Source organism: Dendrobium catenatum, unplaced genomic scaffold, assembly GCF_001605985.2.
Source record: "Dendrobium catenatum unplaced genomic scaffold, ASM160598v2 fragScaff_scaffold_1640, whole genome shotgun sequence".
Classification (NCBI taxonomy): domain Eukaryota; kingdom Viridiplantae; phylum Streptophyta; class Magnoliopsida; order Asparagales; family Orchidaceae; genus Dendrobium; species Dendrobium catenatum.
The window spans coordinates 262,732-271,038 of NW_021320102.1; positions in this window are offsets into that span (position 1 = coordinate 262,732).

Sequence of the window (8,307 nt, forward strand, 5' to 3'; positions counted from 1 at the left end):
CACCTCCCCTATTATTCAAAGAATTATCTTAATAAGGGGAAGTTTAGGGAATAGCAAAACACCTTTAAGAGATTTTAACAATAATGTTTGTCATCATCAAAAAGCGATAGATTGTTATAGATCTGGGCTCAAGTCTTATAATTTTCATGATAACAAATATTTTGTTTTTATTTACTATGTTATCTCCTAATAATTAAAGTTCATTGCATATCTATTTTCTTTGTTGAATACTAATATTTTAGGTCCACAAGCTCACTCTCAAACTAGCTCAAGATCAGGTAGACTTTGATTGAGTCAAATCTGTAATTTTAATTTAAATGTATGTTCTACCTTTTCTTGAGTCAATTGTAATATGGTGGATCCTGAAGCTAAGTAATATTGCTCACACACTCAAGGAAGTGAGTAAAGGGAGATAGAGCAAAATAAATTTTTCTGACCAAATCAAACAAAATGACTTTGGATCGTCCTGGATGATTTGTTCAGCTCACAACCCTAATTATGGCATTTGGGTCATATAAACCTGATTAAGCAATTCGCCCTGGACGATATGCTTAAATCATAAAAACTAGCCGCCAAACTCAATTAGGCAAGACTTTAAATCTCTCAAATTTGCACTAATCGTACAGGATGATCCTGATCGTCCTGGACTATTCATAACACTCATGCATAAATTGATCAGGTGATTATGAGAATAATTAAGGTTAGATTGATCAATTACATTGTCCAGGAGGATTGCGGCATTATATTGGACGATCGGTAAGAAAAACCTTAGTTTTCTCTTAATTCTCCTGGATGTCTCAAACTATCTACTGGACGATAATGTCGGAATTTAAACTAATCATACTGGATAATTGCAGCATCGTCTTGGACGATTAGTTATATTTCTATATATTGTCCCTTTTTATCTCCTAGATGTCCTAAAATATCTGCTGAATGATAATGTCTAATTTTGAACTAATCATACAGGATGATGTCCACATCGTCCTGGATAATCAAAACAAACTTTGTGTTCTAATCATATAGGAAACCCAGATCATCCTGGCTAGAATGGCTGATTTAAACTAATCGTACAAGACGAGGGATGATCTTTGATGGCAAGTTGAAAATTAGGGCTTTTTAAGGCCTATTTAAGCTCTCTTAATTGCTTATGATAGATATATTTTGCTATTATCCTGACCTGAGAGAGCTTAGAGAAGGAGAAGGAGAGTTTGTGAGAGAGAGAGAAAATCTTATGAGGGGGAGTTTATGAGGTATTTATAAATGTTGCTTCAGGCAATGATTCAAGTTGTCTTCTCCAATCATAGTCATTAGCTCCTTGGTGGCTCTAGGTAGGTCTTCATCTGCACTAGATCAAAGTTCTTTGTCTACTTCAGGAGGAAGCAATAGGAGTTGGGTTCTCTGCCTGCTTAAAGATGAAGCAAAAGGAGTCTAAGTTCTCTGCCTCACTAGGATTGGTGAAAAGATTTTATAAGGGCTTCTCTGCCTTGCTGTGAGAGAAAAAGAAGAGACACTATAGTTTTAGTGTAATACCTGGAGGGGAGGCTCCGAGGAGTTGATATAAGTAATGTTAACCGAACCACTATAAAAATCTGGTGTGCTCTTTCTGTTTTTATTCTTGTACTTAATTTTTGCATTATTTACTATTGATTATTTGTGTGGTTGAAATATCATAATTTTGTGTCAGTGAAAGTGTTCTACTTCCACCTTGGGATAAAAGTAATTTATTTTAAATTATCAAAAATCTCAAAAATATTTTTCTTTTTTTAAGTTAAATTTTTTAAAACACTAATTACCCCCCCCTCCTCTTAGTTAGCCTCGGTCTAGTTCATAAGGGCTTAATAATCCTAACAAACTTTCAAGATTTTCCCGGACTCAGACAGAACCTCAAGTGATTCTGACCCCTTCTGACTCAATTTTCAATTGTGCTTATAGCACCAGAACATATCAAATATATCTATCTTAGACAGAATCTCAAATAATTATAACCCCTATAACTCTCAGCAATTCCTTGACACATACAGAATCTTAAAGGATTCTACCCCCTTATAGCTCCCAACATATATAATTTTATCACATATGCACATATACATCACATTACAATAATTAAAGAGTAATTAAGCTTGTATCAAAATTTCACAGTGTTCTATAATGCTATATAACAAAAAATTCAATTAGGAAAAAATGCACATTTTCATCAATTTATCAAATTACCAGGGATTGTGTAAAATGATGTTTCAAGACTTTTATTGTACTACAACATTATTTTTCAACATCCAAATAATTTTGTTATTTAATAAAAACCCCGCAAATTTAAAAACCCCGAGTGTATAATTTATAAAAAATATTCAAAGTGTGCATAATCATAATCTCTATAACATATCAAAAGCTAAGTGATGAATGTTTTACTGGTGCAAAGTTATCCCCGTTTTTGCTAACATATACAAAATTTTAATAGAAATATTCACTAAGACTTCCATATTTTTGAAAATTGAGATGGACATAATGTGCCTTATCTCGAGACGGACAAGCTTCCCAACATGGCCGATGGAGAAAAATGGTCTGAAGTCGCCCAAAGCCAATGTTTTCTCTTTCTCTCTCTTCCATTTCTTCTCTAACCACCTAATGTATTCTCTATTTTGGGAAAAACCAAAATAAGCATAATCTTTTATCATAATCTAAATGAGTGGAATTAGATTTTTTATTAATATATTAAATATTCTAATTAGTTAATATTAAAAAATTAATTTAAAGCAAATGTTTTATATCTTTAAATCCAAAATTCCAAAATTATAGAAAAATATTTATAAATTAGTAAATTTCATTTAGAAATTTCTGATGAAATCAGTTTGGAAAACAGACAACTTACGGTCCCAAAAATCCCACTTGTACTAATAAGTGCAAATTTCTTAAAAAATTTCAATAGTGCCAAAAAATTATGAAAAAATTAGGGAAGCTAAAGCACAACATTCTAGTGAAGACGATTTGTGATTTGGACTACTTTGGGTGAACAAAAAAATTTTAAAAGTTTTAAAGATTTCATAATCTATCCACCTTAAAAAGATATCGTCTTTAATATTCCCAAAGCAGAATGAGTCAGAATAAACTTTGATACAACTATCTCATATCAGATTCCTTCTTCCATATAGCCTCTCTATCAATTCTATGTTTCCACTGCACTTTGACCAAAGAAATCTATTTGCTTCTCAATTTTCTTATATCATATGTCAAAATTCTTTTGGTTTCTTCACTATACTGTAGATTCGGACGTACCTTATCATCAGCAACAGATAATCTCTTCTCAGAATCAGATACCCACTTTTTCAAAGAAGATACATAAAACATATTGTGTATATCGGATATTTGATTAGGTAATAATAACCAGTAAGCAGAACTATCAATCCGCTCGATGATCTCAAAAGGTCAAATATACCTAGATTGAGCTTGCTAATTCTCCCAAATTTACTGACACCTTTTATAGGGCTGACTTTAACATAAACCATGTCATAAATTTGAAACTCAACCAACATGTACTTCTGATTGTAATACTTCTTCTATCTATTCTGTACGGATTTCAATCTTTCTCTAATTAAAAGGATCTTTATTGTAGTATCATCCATAATGGCTAAAATTATCACTTGTCTATCTCCCACCTTTGTTAAATTAAAAGGAGTCCTACATTTTCTATCATATAGAGCTTCATAAAGAGTCATACCTATGTTGGACAGATAATTATTATTATATGCAAATTCTATCAATGGGATATGATTCTACCAACTACTCTCAAAATCTAAAACACATAGTCTTAGAAGATCCTCTAGTATATGAATAGTCCTTTCAAAATGTCCATTTGTTTGTAGATAAAAAATTGTATTGAAGTGTGACTTCGTACCTAGTCCCTGCTGAATACCTCTCCATAATCTGGAGATAAACCTACCATATCAATCAGATAAAATCACCTTCAGCACACCATGCAACCTAATAATATCTTTAACATAGATCTGTGCTAGCTTATCCACTAGATCTTCCCATCGAATCATAATAAAATGGCCAGATTTTGTCAGTCGATCAACAACAACCCAAATAGCATCATATCATTGCCTCGATCTAAGAAAATCCATTGTTACCTCTTCCCATTTCCATTATGGAATAGGCAAAGACTTCAGAAGACCTCACAGTTATTGATGCTCTACCATCACTAGCTAAAAAGCCTCAACCTTCGATACAAACTCCGCTATGTCCTTAAATCCAAGCAACTAAAACATACTCTTCAGATCTCCATACATCTTGTTACTTCATGGATAAATAATATAGTTTGAATAATGAGCCTTATGTAGAATCTCCTATCTCAGATCTCAAAATAGGAATCCAAAGTCTATCCTTGCAATAAATAACACCACAATTAGAAACTCATAATTCAGATTTCTTATAAGACTCGATCTGATCAATTAACTTCAAATATTTTGTATCTAATTTTTTAGCTTCATGGAGTCACTATATTAGAATCCCAATTAGCTAAAAAAATAACATCCAACTATAATATATCCATATCTCGTATAAAATACTCATCAGAAGTGAGCTACTTACATGATAAGCCAGAAGATTTCCTGCTCAGAGTGTCTACCACCACATTAGCCTTACCAGGCCGATACTGAATAGTCAGATCATAGTCATTGATCAACTCAATCCACCTCTGCCTCAAATTCATCCTTCTAAGTGAATATGTATTTCGGACTCTGATGATCAGTAAAAATCTCACACATGATACCATACAAATAATGCCTCTAAATCTTCAAAGCAAATATAATAGCAATCAACTCTAGATCATACGTTGGATAGTTCTTTTCATGTGGCTTCAATTATCTTGAAGCATGAGCTATCATTCGGCCATGCTTCATCAAAATACACCCCAAATCTCTCAGTGAAGCACCATTGAATACCTTAAATTCTTCTGTACCAGAGAGAAGAGCCAAAACTAGAGTAGAAATCAAATAATCTTTCAATCTCTAAAAACTAATCTCACACTCTGGTGTCCAGACAAAAGCTACTGACGTTTGAGTCAGTCTTGTCAAAGGTGCGAAAATCTGAGAAAACTCCTTCATAAACTTCCTGTAATATCCAACCATGCCCAAGAAATTGTGAATCTCAAACACTATAGTAGAGCTCGGCTAATTAGTGGCTGCCTCATATTTCTAGGAATCAATAGAGATACCCTCACCACTAACCACATGTCCTAGAAATGAAATACTCCTCAGCCAGAACTCACATTTAGAAAATTTTGTCTACAACTATTGTTGCCTCAAAGTCTTTAAGACACTCCTTAGATGTCCAACATGATCTTCCTTAGAAGCAGAATATATAAAAAAAATCATTTATGAAAACAATCACAAATAGATCTAAATAATCTCTGAATACTCTGTTCATCATACCCATAAAGACAGTTGATACATTCATCACCCCAAATAGCATAAATAAAAACTCGTAGTATCCATATCGAGTACTAAAAGTTATCTTCATCACATTAGCCTCTCTCTCCTTTACCTGATTGTAACCTGATCATAGATCAATCTTTTAGAATACAGAAGATCCAACAAGCTAATCGAATAGATTATTAATCTGTGGTAATTGATACTTATTCTTGATAGTAACTTTGTTCAACTCTTTGTAGTAAACACGCATACGTATCGTACCATCATTTTTTTACAAATAGAATATATACTCCCCACAGAAAAACATTAGGATTAACAAATCCCCTGTCAACAAACTTTTGAAGCTGAACCTTCAACTCCCGATGCTCTTTGGTGCCATACTATATGGAGTTTTAGATATTAGGGTCATAACCAGAAATATGTCAATACAGAATTATAAGTCTTTATTTGGAGGTAAACTGATTAACTCATTAGGAAATACATCTAAAAAATCTCGTACTATTGGAATATTAGAAAGATAACCAACATCTATACTCCTATCTCGAACTGATGCCAAAAATATCATACAACTCTTCTTCCATAATCTATCTACTTCCAACGTTGAGATCAAACAGGATAAAATATCTCTAACTCCTTGGAATACACAACTCTCACTACCCATAAATAACGAAACTCGCTTTTTCAAGTAATCAATCTGAGCCCCATACAGACTCAATCAATTCATACCTAAAATAACATTATATAAGGAAATGGGTAATAAAATTAAACTAGATTTTTACTTCTTATCAAAAATCTCAATATCATAGAAATAAAATCTACTAGATATCATACTATCTCCAGCCAGCAAAATAACATAAGGAGAAATAGCCAATACAAATGAGGCTAAGCATAGTGAATCGAGGAATTGCTCAGAAATATAGGAATGACTAGCTTCATAATCAAATAAAACATGACATGGATATTATCACAACATCTAGAACATCATGAGCCTCCTGTTAAGTCAAAATGTATACATGTGGTTGAATTGGAGCTGGAGCAACAGAACTACTAGGTTATCTCTAACCACCGCTAGATGCTCTGCTTGCCACTAAACACAAACCACCAACTCTACCAGATAACCACTTAGAAAAAGTTCAGAGAGTTACTAACCTCGATCTCTCTACTGGTATGACAAAGCTCTCAAATCTGAACACAGAATATTGGTCAAATCATGTTTGTGGATACTCTGCTACCTGATGCCCTATTTGACCGCATCTGAAACACTGTACAGTCATCCTGAACACTAACCTGAATGGCGTCAACCACAACTCTGGCATACAGGTGCCCTAATAATAAAACAAACTAGAACAATCTATGTTGTCACTGCTAGACACTACTACATATGCCGACTATCTGCCTCTCTTGGAATCTCTAGGTATAAATCTGCTATTTTTCTCAGAAAAGCCACTACTAGAAGTCTTACCACTGAACCTCTTCCTAATAGCAGTCCACTACTGCCGAGTAGCCATTAAGTCATTCTCTATCAAATGAGCTCTCTCCATAAGCTCAAAGAAATCAAAAAGTTGAAATGGCAAAAGAGGCTACCTTAAACTATCCTAAAGTCCTCTCAAAAACCTGTAGCACTTTCCACAGAAGTGTTAACCAATTGTGGAGCATATCTAGCCAAAGCAGTGAATCTATCTCATAATGCATAACTATCCTTCTCCCATGAACTATCATCATAAAAGTCTCTTGCATTGGTTGTCGTGTAGAAGCTGGTACAAACTACGCTCTAAACGCATCAGAGAACTCCTCCCAAATAATCAGAGAGTTTAATCTCCCTTGAAATTTTCCTCTTGTTGGTCCATCCACCAGCATTCTGCCTCGACATATAATAGAAAGACTGTTAATGGTACCTTCCTCTTAGGAGGAAACTACATACCTTCAAATATTTTTTCCAGCATCCTCAACCAGTCCTCTGCTGCTCTGGGTTCAATAGTACCCTCAAATCTTGAAGACTTCAATCTCAAAACCATCTATAGATGTTTGTCTAGCTCTTCAGATCTAACAATAAGAACCCTGCTCTGTGCCTCATGTAACATCTGGGCTATCAAAGTAGCAAACTATGGAACTTTATCTGATTTGACTATTAGAGCAGAACTACATACAGGAGCTGCCTGACTAGCACTGTGTCCATCGATCTTATCTTGGTCTGATGGATCCATAATCATACAGAATATCTAATTGAGCACACATGCACTTGAAACAAAAATAATGAACACTCAGATAGACTTTATACTACCCCACTAGACTTACAGATCAATTCCTATAGCTATGTTTTATTATCCAATTCCAAAAATATTACTGTGATATCACAAAAACTTATCACAACCCAACCCAACCAAGATAGGTCCTATCGTGTTAAGTTGTAACATGCAAATCCTAAGATTAGTTTTGGAATTATATAAATTTTTTGTCAATAATCATTGAAATAAACTATAGACTACATTGCAACTAAAATATCTAAATACTAAAAATAAATTCATCCACAAAATTTCTTTTATTTCATCAAAATAAATATCTATGGTATAATACATGACTACATGTAAGAGATATATAACTAAAAATTTAACTAGCCATGATTCTACAAAAAATTAAAATAACAAAATATATATGACCTTAGATTTGATCATGAACTACTTGTCCAAAACCTCATTCCCCTTCCCAGATCTTAAAACCAGAAGCAAAATCACAGTGAGCTACAACATCTCAACAAGCTACACAAACCTATCAAAATTTTTAAATACTCTTTTATCAAAAATTTAGTTGAATATTTAAAAGCAATTTAATACAATTTAATAAATCACTAAATTAAGAATCACTAAATTGGGAAATATAATAA